General features: G+C 41.5%; 1 long non-coding RNA gene across 1 annotated transcript; it reads right to left on the bottom strand.

Moving 5' to 3' along the window:
• Positions 1 to 2,282: 2,282 nt before the first annotated feature.
• LOC149985484 (uncharacterized) lies at positions 2,283 to 10,278 on the bottom strand. Its single transcript, XR_016494806.1, has 4 exons — positions 10,061 to 10,278; positions 6,576 to 6,619; positions 2,513 to 2,695; positions 2,283 to 2,410 (listed from the first exon to the last, which is right to left on the bottom strand). It is a non-coding gene; the product is annotated as an uncharacterized LOC149985484 (long non-coding RNA).
• Between the last annotated feature and the right edge of the window lie 3,273 nt (positions 10,279 to 13,551).

Below are 13,551 nucleotides of genomic sequence, written 5' to 3'. Positions count from 1 at the left end.
GCCTGCCTGCCTGCCGTTCTGTACCTTTTTGACTCTGCCTTGGACTATGAACCTCTACCTGCCCTGACCCTGACCCTGAGCCTGCCTGCCTTCCGTTCTGTACCTTTTTGACTCTGCCTTGGACTATGAACCTCTACCTGCCCTGACCCTGAGCCTGCCTGCCTGCAGTTCTGTACCATTTTTGACTCTGCCTTGTACTATGAACCTCTACCTGCCCTTTTGCCTGCCCCTTGGTTAAAACAAATATTCTGAGAACTGAACCATCTGCCTAGTTGGTTTCCCTACGAAAAAAAAGTCAGGAACCTTCCCCGTAGCCATGATTGGCTGAGATAATGTATGGGCTGGGCATGCCGAGATATGAGTTTGGATTGGTCTGCCACGTAGCAGGCTTCTGTCTATCATGAGCTGGTCAGCATGTGTAGGTAATCAATTCTAACATGGCTGTTTTGAAAGATATTACGTAGTAGAACTGCAAAAGGTGTTGCTCTCCACTTTCTGGAGGACCGAGTTTTGAAATCAGTGGAACGCCCAATGGAATTAGATTATGATAGCTAAGGAGATGGATAAAATCCTGGCGTTTGAGTGCACATATGCAGAGGAAGTCGAATAGAGAACATACAGGCTGTTGCATAAAACACCTGTCTCCGGATTACATCTTCAAATTAAGGGCAACCATTGCATCTGTGACAGAGAGAGAAGCATTTATCCATGTACAGTACCAGTCAAAAGTGTGGACACACATACTCATTCAAGGGTTTTTCTTTATTTAAAAAAGTTCTAAATTGTAGAATAATAGTGAAGACATCAACACTATGAAATAACACATATAGAATCATGTAGTAACCAAAAACGTGTTTTAAAAAATTAGCCACCCTTTGCCTTGATGACAGCTTTGCACACTCTTGGCATTCTCTCAACTAGCTTCATCTGGAATGCTTTTCCAACAGTCTTGAAGGAGTTCCCACATATGCGGAGCACTTGTTGGCTGCTTTTCCTCCACTCTGTTGTCCAACTCATCCCAAACCACCTCAATTGGGTTGAGGTTGGGTGATTGTGGAGGCCAGGTCATCTAATTCAGCACTCTCTTCCTTGGTCAAATAGCCCTTACACAGCTTGGAGGTGTGTTTGGTCAATGTCCTGTTGAAAAACAAATGATAGTCCCACTAAGCACAAACCAGATGGGATGAATAAATCAGACAGTGTCACCTTTAAAGCACCCCACACAATCACACCTCATCCTCCATGCTTCACAGTGGGAACCACACATGCAGAGATATTTTGTTCACCTACTCTGCATCACACAGACACAGCGGTTGGAACCAAAAATCTCAAATTTGGATTTATCAGACCAAAGGACAGATTTCCACCGGTCTATTGTCCATTGCTCGTGTTTCTTGGTCCAAGCAAGTCTCTTCTTATTATTGGTGTCCTTTAGTAGTGGTTTCTTTGCAGCAATTCGGCCATGAAGGCCTGATTCACATAGTCTCCTCTGAACAGTTGAACAGTTGACTTTTAACAAGGCACTCCTGTTAACTGAAATGCATTCCATGGGACTACCTCATGAAGCTGGTTGAGAGCATGCAAAGCTGTCACCAAGGCAAACTGTGGCTACTTAGAAGTATCTAAAATATCGAATATATTTTGATTGGTTTAACACCTTTACATGATTACATTTGTGTTATTTCATAGTTTTGATGTCTTCACTATTATTCTACAATGTTGAAAATAGTAAAAAAAATAAAGAAACCCTGGAATGAGTAGGTCTCAACTTTTGACAGGTACTGTATATTCCTTCCTCCCATTCCTCCAGCCAAATCACAGTTAAGCCTTTGCAAATATTAGCAATTCACGTAGTATTCTATTATACACTGAATAGTGTGAAGTAAAATTCAATGTGTTGTATTGAGTAGAAGTGTGAATTTCAGCATCAGGTTTTTGGAGAACGTTTATCAAACGTGAACAACTGTCCTTGGTACGGGGCAAACGGGATGCTTGGCCACTGACTTTCTTCCACCATGGTAGCGCGATACTTGGTATCGTGATACTTGGCCTAGTATCATATTGTTTGTACAATTTTGGTATGCTGATAAGCATACTGTATTTAACTCTTTAGACCAATATAATTCTAGAATGCTGCTGTAGATTACTGAGATTTTTTATAATAAAGCTGGTTCGCACACATTTCAAACAAGCAGACTGTCACGTTCTTTCAAAATCGAACCCAGAAGCAGACCAGGACAAGGAGAGTAGGAAGAAGGTGAGCATTTATGTACAAGTGAATGGGTAGATATATCCAGGTGGCGTAGCGGGCAGCGGTGGTGAGTTGATGGGAGTAAATAGGTGGATCCAATGGGGTAGCGGAATCCTCCGACGACCAGGTGGGAATGGGGTAAATGATCCGGGTGAGTAACTGAAGACAGAACAAACGGAGGTAAGTTCAAGGCAAGCAATACGTAAAAAACAACAAAACAAATTCTATCCAACTTGAGGCTGATACTATGGCACAACATACTGTTCATGGCTAACGATCCGGCAGGGAATGGATGTCAGGTCCGGGCTTATGAAGAGGAGAGATGATGATCAGGACCAGGTGTGCAGATAGCTGATGGGATACAGGTGCGGGTAATCAGAACTCCCAACTGGCTACATTGCCCGGCAACCAGACAGGGTGCGTTTCAGGACGCCGGAAAAAACACTCCAGGACAGAACACAGGCAAAAAACAGACTCAGGAAACGGGATTCGTGACACAGACAGCTCAAAAACAAAGAACAAATGACAATTACAAGTTAACTTAGTTTTAAAGACCACAACCTCTTCTTTAATGACACCACATTCATGTCAATAGGAATACCTAATTTTGTCTTCCATTGTGCAAAGACAATCACTATCAACAAAATGTTTAACACTCAATACAACATAAAACCCAAGAGTATTTACAGTGTAGTACATCTGAATAAATGACTCACTTTAAAATTGACCAAGGATAATATACTTCTTTAAATATAAACAAATATCAAAATGTGACCAGAGAACAGTACTCAGAAATTATTTCAAAACTCACACAAAGTAGGCTATTTGATTGATAATAAATATTTTCTGTTACAATATAAAAATGTAAACAACTATTTATAGACTACTTCAAAATGTAGGTAACCTCTCTCAATAAGATTAGTACAGACCTGTAACGCTCGCCGAAACGGGTAGACCAAGGCGCAGCGTGATTTGGGTTCATCGTAATTTATTTGAATGTGAACCAGCAACAAAACAAGAAAGCCTTGTAGGGCTCAAAAGCAACAATACAAAAACAAGGCCTCCCGGGTGGCGCAGTGGTTAAGGGCTGTGCCATCAGAGTCCCTGGGTTCGTGCCCAGGCTCTGTCGTAACCGGCTGCGACCGGGAGGTCCGTGGGGCGACGCACAATTGGCCTAGCGTCGTCCGGGTTAGGGAGGGATTGGTCGGTAGGGATCTCCTTGTCTCATCGCGCACCAGCGACTCCTGTGGCGGGCCGGGCGCAGTGCGCTCTAGCCAAGGTTGCCGTGTGCACGGTGTAGCCTCCGACACATTGGTGCGGCTGGCTTCCGGGTTGGATGCGGGCTGTGTTAAGAAGCAGTATGGCTGGTTGGGTTGTGTATCGGAGGACACATGACATTCAGCCTTCGTCTCTCCCGAGCCCGTACGGGAGTTGTAGCAATGAGACAAGATAGTAGCTACTACAACAATTGGATACCATGAAATTGGGGAGAAAAAGGGGTAAAAAATCAACAACAAAAAAAATAAATATATATATATATATATATATATATATATATATATATATATATATATATTTTTTTTTTTAATTAAAAAAATCCCACAAACAACAGGTGGGACAAGGCGGCCTAAATATGATCCCCAATTAGAGACAACGATAGACAGCTGCCTCTGATTGGGAACCATACCAGGCCAACATAGAAATACAAAAACTAGACTACACATAGAAATAATAAACTAGAACACCCCAAAGTCATGCCCTGACCTACTCCACCATAGAAAATAAAGGCTTTCTATGGTCAGGACGTGACAAGACCAGGTCTGGCACAAAATGTAGAAATATTAGTCTACTATGATGACACCAGTGAATGCAACAAGTGCGCTCTTCAAACTTCACCTGCTTTCAAATGAGTTACAACTCGGTCCACACGCCCTGGTGCCACAGTCTTGGTTCCCCTCTTCCTGGCACTGTAGCCATATCCCAAAGTGAATGCACAAGCTGCATTTTGAATGCCTTCAGGGACCAGTGCCTGTGGTTTCTGGGATGGGGCCTTTGCAGGGTCCCCCACACAATAATGTAGGAATATATGATGGCAATGTTGAGCATTCCCTAAAACACATACATACATTGTAATAGCTCCTCAGTTGGTCAAGATGGTAAACCCTGCCCATTTATTTGTTGTAATCATTATAAGATCTGGAACATATTTAAGTTCCTACCACCTTTAAAAACAACTCTAAAACCCCTACCACTGTCACTTTAGGCCCAGGCTGTGTGGTACAAGGGTGAATGGTGGGACTTGGGACAGACACTCACCATGGAAACGTAGGCTCCCCTTTTGGGTGTGCTCTCCCTCTTCCCCTCCCTCTTCCCCTCCCTATTCCTCCTCCTCTCCCTGTTCTTCCTTATGGTCCTATTCCTCCACTCTTTTCTCCCCCCTCTTTACTCACTCTCCTCTCCTTCACTCTCCTGTACTCTCCCTCCTCTTCATTCTCCCTTTCTCACTCCACTCCTCCATCCTCGATCCACATCTCTATCCTTCCCATCATCTCTAACTCCATTTCCTCCCTGCCTCTTGCTGCTGGGCCCTGATCTCCACATCACTTCCTTAGCTTTCACTGACTTAGAGGAACAGAGTAACAGAGGGAGAAGAGAGGAGCAACAAATAGGATACAATTGTAGTCAGGAACACAATCTCTCACTCTCACACTCTCTCTGTTCCTTCCTCTCTTTCATTTTCTCAACCATACACATACTCTCTTTCTAACACGCCTCCCATTCCACACACACACTCTCTCTCTCTCTCTCTCGCTTGCTCTCTCTCTCTCTCTCTCACTCTTCCAATCAACTCATGCTTGCCTGACAGACTAACTACAGAGTTTGCCTATGTTAGCTGATTAGTTACGAAGCTGGGACAGTTTACAAATGAATTGTATTGGTAGAAGCAGGACAAAAAAATAAACTTGTGAGGCCTCCCAGGTGGCGCAGTTGCCTAGGGCACTGCATCGCAGCGCTAGCTGTGCCACAAGAGACTCTGGATTCGCGCCCAGACTCTGTCGCAGCCGGCCGTGACTGGGAGGTCCATGGGGCGACGCACAATTGGCCTAGCGTCGTCCGGGTTAGGGAGGGTTTGCACCAGCGCAGTGCACGCTAACCAAGGTTGCCAGGTGCACGTCCCCCTCTGGGTACATTGGTGCGGCTGGCTTCCGGGTTGGATGCACGCTGTATTAAGAAGCAGTGCGGCTTGGTTGGGTTGTGTTTCGGTGGACGCATGACTTTCGACCTTCGTCTCTCCCGAGCCCGTACGGGAGTTGTAGCGATGAGACAAGATAGTAACTACTAATAATTGGATACTACAAAATTGGGGAGAAAAAGGGGGTACAATTCAAAAAAACTAACAAAATAAAGGAACTTGTTAGCTGGCTATGTAAACAAATATCTAATTCATCCTATGAGCTCCACTAAGCGGGCAGCTACTACCCTAACACGTAGTAAAAAAAATCATTAAATAGGAAAACAAGGCAATGTGTATATACAGTTGTATTCGGAAGTTTACATACACTTAGGTTGGAGTAATTAAAACTCATTTTTCAACCACTCCACAAATTTCTTGTTAACAAACTATAGTTTTGGCAAGTCAGTTAAGGACTTCTACTTTGTGCATGACACAAGTCATTTTTCCAACAGCTGTTTGCAGACAGATTATTTCACAGTATCACAATTCCAGTGGGTCAGAAGCTTACATACACTAAGTTGACTGTGCCTTTAAACAGCTTGGAAAATTCCAGAAAATGATGTCATGGCTTTACGCATCTGATAGGCTAATTGACATAATTTGAGTCAATTGGAGGTGTACCTGTGGACGTATTTCAAGGCCTACCTTCAAACTCAGTGCCTCTTTGTTTGACATCATGGGAAAATCAAAATAAATCAGCCAATACCATGTGCAACTCCACCAACAAAGTGGAGCAGAGACCAGGCTTTGTGGAATTCAGCTCTGACTACATCGATTTGACCAATGTCGGTGGTTGTATTTGATTAGCGTTTATTGAAGTACGGATTTCAACAAACAAAGACAGGCACGCAACTACGGAGGACAAACATAGGTACAAGGTAAGAGTTTTATAATTGAAGTATTGACCTTGAGGTAAATAGATGGTCTCTGCTTTTCTCCATTGGTGGAGTTCATCAGTAACTTCCTTTACCATAGAATGGAGTTAAGTCAGTTAGTGCCCCACAAGGTATATTAGCTACATCCATAAAATACAATGAACTAAAAAATATAAATCCCTTTGTAATTCTCCAATTAAGATAGTAGGCCTACCTGCATGGAGAAAACAGGCTTTCAGGTCTCAACTGCATCCATGACTGTTGGATAGAAGTAAACGCTCAGTGCCTGCTTTGCTAATTTGTTTTATCAACGATAATAGCTAACATGCTAAGCTGAATAACTAGCTAGCTATATAGCTAATAAATGCTAAAAACAACATGAGAGCTAGCAGCTCAGGCTCACAGCCAACATTCCATATAGCTTGTGTACAAAGACAACATTCTAAAAAAACTAAGCTAATTCCAACTCAATGTATGAATAAAGTTTACAAGGAGCATATTTCTGTGCTCTGAGAACACAGTGAGTGAGGTTTCCCACCCGTGGCTCAGTGCCACTCTAACCTGCCTCTACAGCCTGCCCTGGCCAGCACTCCCACTAATTGAAACAGACAGTTTAAAAGGGGATAGTAGAGAGGAGGAATCAGTGGTAAAAGGGATGAGAAGGAGCCCCTGGGGTGGAAGAGATAAAAAGAGGTGACAGAGGTACAGAACAGGACATGACACAGCAGGGGGCACTGCAGATTTCTCTTCCTATTAATCCAATGGGAAACCAATGGTTTTGGTCACACTTGTACCAGTTAGTAAACTACAGCTTTAAAAGACAACAGACATCCTCATACATTTTTACAGATTGACACAACAGATCTGAAAACACACTCATTCCATGTATGTGATGATTTTCATCCTCCTCTTCTGAGGAGGAGTAGGAAGGATCGGACCAATACGCAGTGTGTTAAGTGTTCGTCATATTTTTAATTAAAACTGACCACTACACATGATGAAAACGAAACAGTTCCGTGTGGAAAACACAGACACAGAAAATAATCACCCACAACCTAAATGGGGAAAACAGGCTACCTAAGTATGATTCTCAATCAGAGACAACGATCGACAGCTGCCTCTGATTGAGAACCATACCAGGCCAAACACAGAAATACAACATAGAAAAAAGAACAGACTACCCACTGATGCAGGAATTAAATTGCTCTGTTTTAACACCCAATTAAAATTAAACACTTTGTCAATTCATAAGGATTTGTAAGACCCTTATTTTATAGTAATGTCTTAAAGTCAAACAGCAGATTTTGTTCACGAGAGTACTGCTCCCTACACATTTTACCACGGGTTATAAACTGAAAATGACGTCATTAGTTTCAGTACCAACCCGTGACATCTCCGCTCTAATACAAAGGCTGTATGGTTCTCACATCGTCTTCCCCTATTAAGATGATATATGACTTGAGCTCAGGACAGCTGGTGTAGATAAGCATTCTAGCCAGTCTGGCTATGAGTTCATTCATTTCTACCATGGTACAGACAGTCATTGTTCTAATTCTTGATTATATTTGCACATATTCAGTACTAAGATTAAAAAGAAAATTCATACATATACAGTAACATAATAGTATTCTGATTAGTCCGTTCTGATTGAAATGTATACATAATTAGTCATCATTGATAAAAATTCCCTTAACACCCACCCCAACTCACGCCCTAACCAAACTAACACAAAGACATAATAAAGGAACTAAGGTCAGAACGTGACAATGTACCTTATTGAAATACTCTTTCCTGCTGTCTGAGGAGAATGATACACTTTACTGTCACAACACAAACAGAGGACCACAGAAGGAAACTACAGAAAGGTCTGACAGGGAAACAACACAGACTTAGGACTACTCCACTATCTCAACACTAGACTGCTCATGGATGTATCATATTGGTACTTTGCTATCCCACACAGAGATGGCTAGACTCCTCACTGTAATTCCACATGGATATGTATAAAGGTCCAAACCCTGGGAAAAGCATTACTGACTCACCCCTACTGTCATCCTAGACCAGGGACAGAATGATGACACATACAGGTCTGTCTGTTCTCATGTGTGTTTGTGTGTGCGTGTGAGGGAGGTATGTCGGCCTCACTTTGTCCCCTGTGAAGACGATGTAAGGTGATATGGAGCTGGGAAACATTGCTGTTCATGCAAGCAGGCTGGCCAGGTCTGAGCTCAGCTCAACTCAAGTTTCAAGTTGTATTAGTCGTATGTACAGGATACGCATGGTATACATCGCCCAATGAAATTCTTACTTGCAGGTTTCTTCTCGACAATGCAACAACAATAAGAATTAATAAAATATAAGTATATGAACATAAAGTAAATGGCAAAATAACATAATACATTTTAGCATCAGTATCATACAGGAAGGCACATTATATAGTCCAATATGTATTGGGGATGGGGGCAAATGTATAATAAGAGTCTGGTAGCAGCAGTTGTTATGTGTGTGTAGCATGAATGTACCTACAATGGGCATACAATACATTATTTCCATGACAGACTGACCAGGTGAATCCAGGTGAAAGGTATGATCCCTAATTGATGTCACTTGTTAATCTGAAATTACTGTATTTTGATTGCGTATTTTTATAGAATTACTGCTGGAAACTGTACATATACAGAAATATGTTTCAGTTAATTTACATCTTAAACATCTTAAAACATACTTTTATCAGTAATATTAGCCTGTCAAAGCAGGGAATGTACATTAATTAAACGTTTGTCACTCTTACTCTTCTGTAAAATTAAGATTTTCATGTCATCTGATTCTACAAAAATGTTCTGTAATTTTACACCCTGAGCTACCATGCTTTTGACTGTTTCTTTACATATACAGTACCAGTCGAAAGTTTTTGACACTCATTCAAGTGATTTTCTTTATTTTAACAGGACACACCTGTTAATTTAAATGTATTCCAGGTGAATACCTCATGACATTGGTTGAGAGAATGCCAAGAATGTGCAAAACTGTCAAGGCAAAGGGTGGCTACTTTGAAGAATCTCAAATAGATCATATATTTTCAAATCAAATCTAATTTTATCGGTCACATACACATGGTTAGCAGATGTTATTGTGAGTGTAGCGAAATGCTTATATCTCTAGATCCGACAGTATAGCAGTATCTAACAGTTAATATCTAACAATTCCACGACACAACCTAATACACACAATCTAGTAAAGGAATGGGATGAGAACATATAAGTATAAAATATATGGATGAGCAGTGATAGAGCGGCTAAGATGCAATAGATAGTAAAGAATAGATACTGAAGGATACAGTATATACATATGAGATGAGTAATGCGAGATATGTAAACATTCTTAAAGTCGCATTATTAAAGTAACTGGTGTTCCTTTTATTAACGTCTCTGCGCACCGAACCCGTTAGTTAGCGGGATGAAATTCGACAACATACGGTGATCGCTACATAAATAGTCATATTAAACATTCCTGAAAATACAAGTGTCTCACATGTTTGGAAATCCTAGAATCTTGCTAATCCAAATGCGTTGTCAGATTTAAAAAATAATTTACTGTGAAAGAATATGATGCCTTTTCTGAGGATAGAGCCCCATGAAAAACAACTATTTCAAGCAGCACAGGCGTAACAAAATTACAAACTGCAATCAAATAGTTTACCTTTGACGATCTTCCTCTGTTTGCAATCCCAATGCTCATTGTTACACAATGAATGGTCTTTTGTTTGATAAAATACATTTTTATAGCCTAACGCGAAACATTTTGTGAACCGCTTGTGTCGTGAATTCCGTCTCATTCCATTTTCGACAACACATTCCAGGTAAATAACCCACACAGAACGTGACTTTTCCAGTCATGTTTGGTTTCATTGCAATCAACTGGTTTGTCTGTAACACAACCAAAGGGTTGTAGCCAAAGGAAAATAAATAACCAAAGGGTCATTTCGCGGGACGCATTGACTGAAAGAAACCGATTTGAAAACAACAAGTAATGACATCCTTGTGCACCAATGATATGACCGCTGTTTCGTTGATTGACTGTATTTTAACCCAATGACCACTGATCGTCTTGAAATCTAGCTGGGTAGTTAGCCAATGAGCTGAGGTAAATGGCAATATGTAATGTTTATGTGTTGGAAGACCAATCCATGTAGTAAACTCTGGCATAAAGAGGGTCATTCGCCATTGAAGTTTCATACCGGAAGGAGCAACGCATGTTAAGCACAGCGTTGTTTTGGTAAAGCGCATCTTCAGCTGTTTATATATCAATCAGTGTGGCGACCAAGTCAGAGGAAGCTAAATCTAAGTCTAGATATACAGATGTACACACAATTTTAGAAGAAATTGATGGGGAAAGTCAGACAGAGATTGTTGGAGGAAGATTCATTTAGTGATTCCCAAATGGAGGAATATTTTTTGAATGGAGAGGACATCGTTTTGGACTGGTAAGTTCTTCTCATGCTAATGCTGTTTGAAATTAATAATATAAAATATGATTTGTGATTTTTTTTTTTTTACATTTTAGTAGCAATATATAAAATGTCACCCCCACATGAAATAGCCTATTTGAGGCTGTTGAGGGGAGGGTAGGCCCACAACAATGGCCAAAGTGAAACAGTAGATACAGCTGGTCTGTCATAATATAAAATAGACAGTAGATCTAGCTGGTCTTTCATAATATAAATGAGACAGTAGATCTAGCAGGTCTATAATAATATATTCAACCTTATGTTCCCTGTACTCTATATATATCTGTTTATTATGCCTGTTGATACAGGGCTTATATGTGAAACTATTCTAACTGAACATTTTCTTTCATTCTTTCTTTCTAACTCCGAATGGGAGCCCCCAGTGCAAGGTGTCCATCCCCCACTGAATCTGGTTCATCCAGCTCCTGCCACAAGTGGTGTTAATCTGCCCAAATTGATTTCTGCAGGCATGGACGTGCCTCAGGGCCAAAAGGGCACAGCATGGAGGCGTCACTGTGTTCTTTGCAAAATTAAGTCCCCCATCACCTGCACCACATGCTTGGTGACCCTCTGCTTTACAGCAGAAAGAGACTGCTATGGCACCTGGCATCAGCAGCACAATATTGTGTAGAGGACTGAGGGTCTTCCAAATATTGAAAGTGTTACTTTGTAAATGTATATCTATTTTTTTCATGTTTTTTCTCCATTTTATGGGGGGGGGGGTGTGTATGTTAGATTACCATTTTGGTATTTTGTATATAGTTATTCCATTCAAAATGTGTAACTTCACCAATTTGGCCACTTGGGTACATTTGGGCTACTTGTGTGGGACACCTGGGTGACTTCATGATAAATGTCATGTAGCACACTAATTTTGGAAGTTATCATTCTGAAACTTTGCACAAGTACTGTTGCCCTCTTATGTTTTTCACTGAAATTGTCCCCATCATCCTATCTGAATGTTTGTTTTATCTTGTTCATTTTAAAGATGATGATAGAACAATAAAAATGAAAAAAACATGTTTTTTTCATTGTATTATCTTAACCATATCTATTGTGTTATATTCTCCTACATTCAATTCACATTTACACAAACTGTTTTCTTTCAAATGAAATCAAGAATATGCATATCCTTGGTTCTGGGCCTGAGCTACAGGCAGTTAGATTTGGGTATGTCTTCAGGTGGAAATTGAAAAAAGTAGGGGGTAGCTGTAAGAGGTTATTAAAGTGGCCAATGATATCAAGTCTATAGATATGCAGCCGCCTCTCTGTGCGAGTGGTGGCTGTTTAACAATCTGATGGCCTTGAGATAGAAGCTGTTTTTCAATTTCTTTGTCCCAGCTCTGATGGACCTGTACTGTCCTCACCTTCTGGATTGAAGCGGGGTGAACAGGTGGTTATTGTCCTTTATCTTTTTTACCTTCCTGTGACATCGAGTGTTGTAGGTGTCCTCGAGGGCAGGTAGTTTGCCCCCAATGATGCATTGTGCAGACCGTACCACCCTCTGGAGAGCCCTGCAGTTGTGGATGAACAGCATTCTTACATAGGTATTTGTCTTGTCCAGATAGGATAGTGCAGTGTGATGGCGATTGCATTGTCTGTGGACCTATTGGGGCGGTAAGCAAATTGGAGTGGGTCTAGGGTAACAAGTAGGGTGGAGGTGATATGATCCTTGACTTGTCTCTCAAAACACTTCATAATGACAGAAGTAAGCGCTAAGGGGCGAAAGTCATTTAGTTCAGTTACCATAGCTTTCTTGGGAACAGGAACAATGGTGGACATCTTGAAGCATTTGGGGACAGTTGACTGGGATAGGGATTGATTAAATTTGTCTGTAAACACACCAGCCAGCTGGTCTGCGCATGCTCTGAGGACTTGGCTAGGGATGCCGTCTGGGCCGGCAGCCTTGCGAGGGTTAACGCGTTTAAATGTTTTACTTGCGTCTGCCACGGAGAAGGAGAGCCCATGGTCTTTGGTAGCGGGCCGTGTCTGTGGCACTGTATTGTCCTCAAAGCCAACAAATAAGTTGTTTAATTTGTCTGGGAGCAAGACGTTGATGTCCGCGACACGGCTGGTTTTCTTTTTGCAATCCGTGATTGTCTGTAGACCCTGGCACATACGTCTCGTGTATTAGCCATTGAATTGTGAATCCACTTTGTCTCAATTCTAAAGCTTTGCTTGTTTGATTGCCTTACGGACGTAATAACTACACTTATTTTGTATTCGGTCATGTTTCCAGTCGCCTTGCCATAATTAAATGCGGTGGTATGTCCTTTCAGTTTTGCGCGAATGCTGCCATCAATCCACGGTTTCTGGTTAGGGAAGGTTTTAATAGTCACAATGGGTACAATATCTCCTATACACCTCTATACACACTTATAAACTCGCTCACTGAGTTTGCGTATGTGTCAATGTTATTGTCTGAGGCTACCCGGAACATATCCCAGTCCACGTGATCGAAGCAATCTTGAAGCGTGGAATCCGATTGGTCAGACCAGCATTGGATAGGCCTAAGCATGGGCACCTCTTGTTTTAGTTTCTGTCTATAGGAGGGGAGCAACAAGATGGATTCATGGTCAGATTTGCCAAAAGTAGGGCAGGGGAGGGCCTTGTATGCATTGCTGAAGTTAGAGTAGCAGTGGTCGAGTGTGTTACTCGCTCGTGTACTGCAATCGATATGCTG

This window comes from Oncorhynchus mykiss, chromosome 1 (genome assembly GCF_057628025.1).
Source record: "Oncorhynchus mykiss isolate SJ-2025 chromosome 1, ASM5762802v1, whole genome shotgun sequence".
Lineage (NCBI taxonomy): Eukaryota > Metazoa > Chordata > Actinopteri > Salmoniformes > Salmonidae > Oncorhynchus > Oncorhynchus mykiss.
The sequence above is the reverse complement of the archived record's forward strand: the minus strand, read 5'-3'. Positions and strand labels throughout refer to the sequence as shown.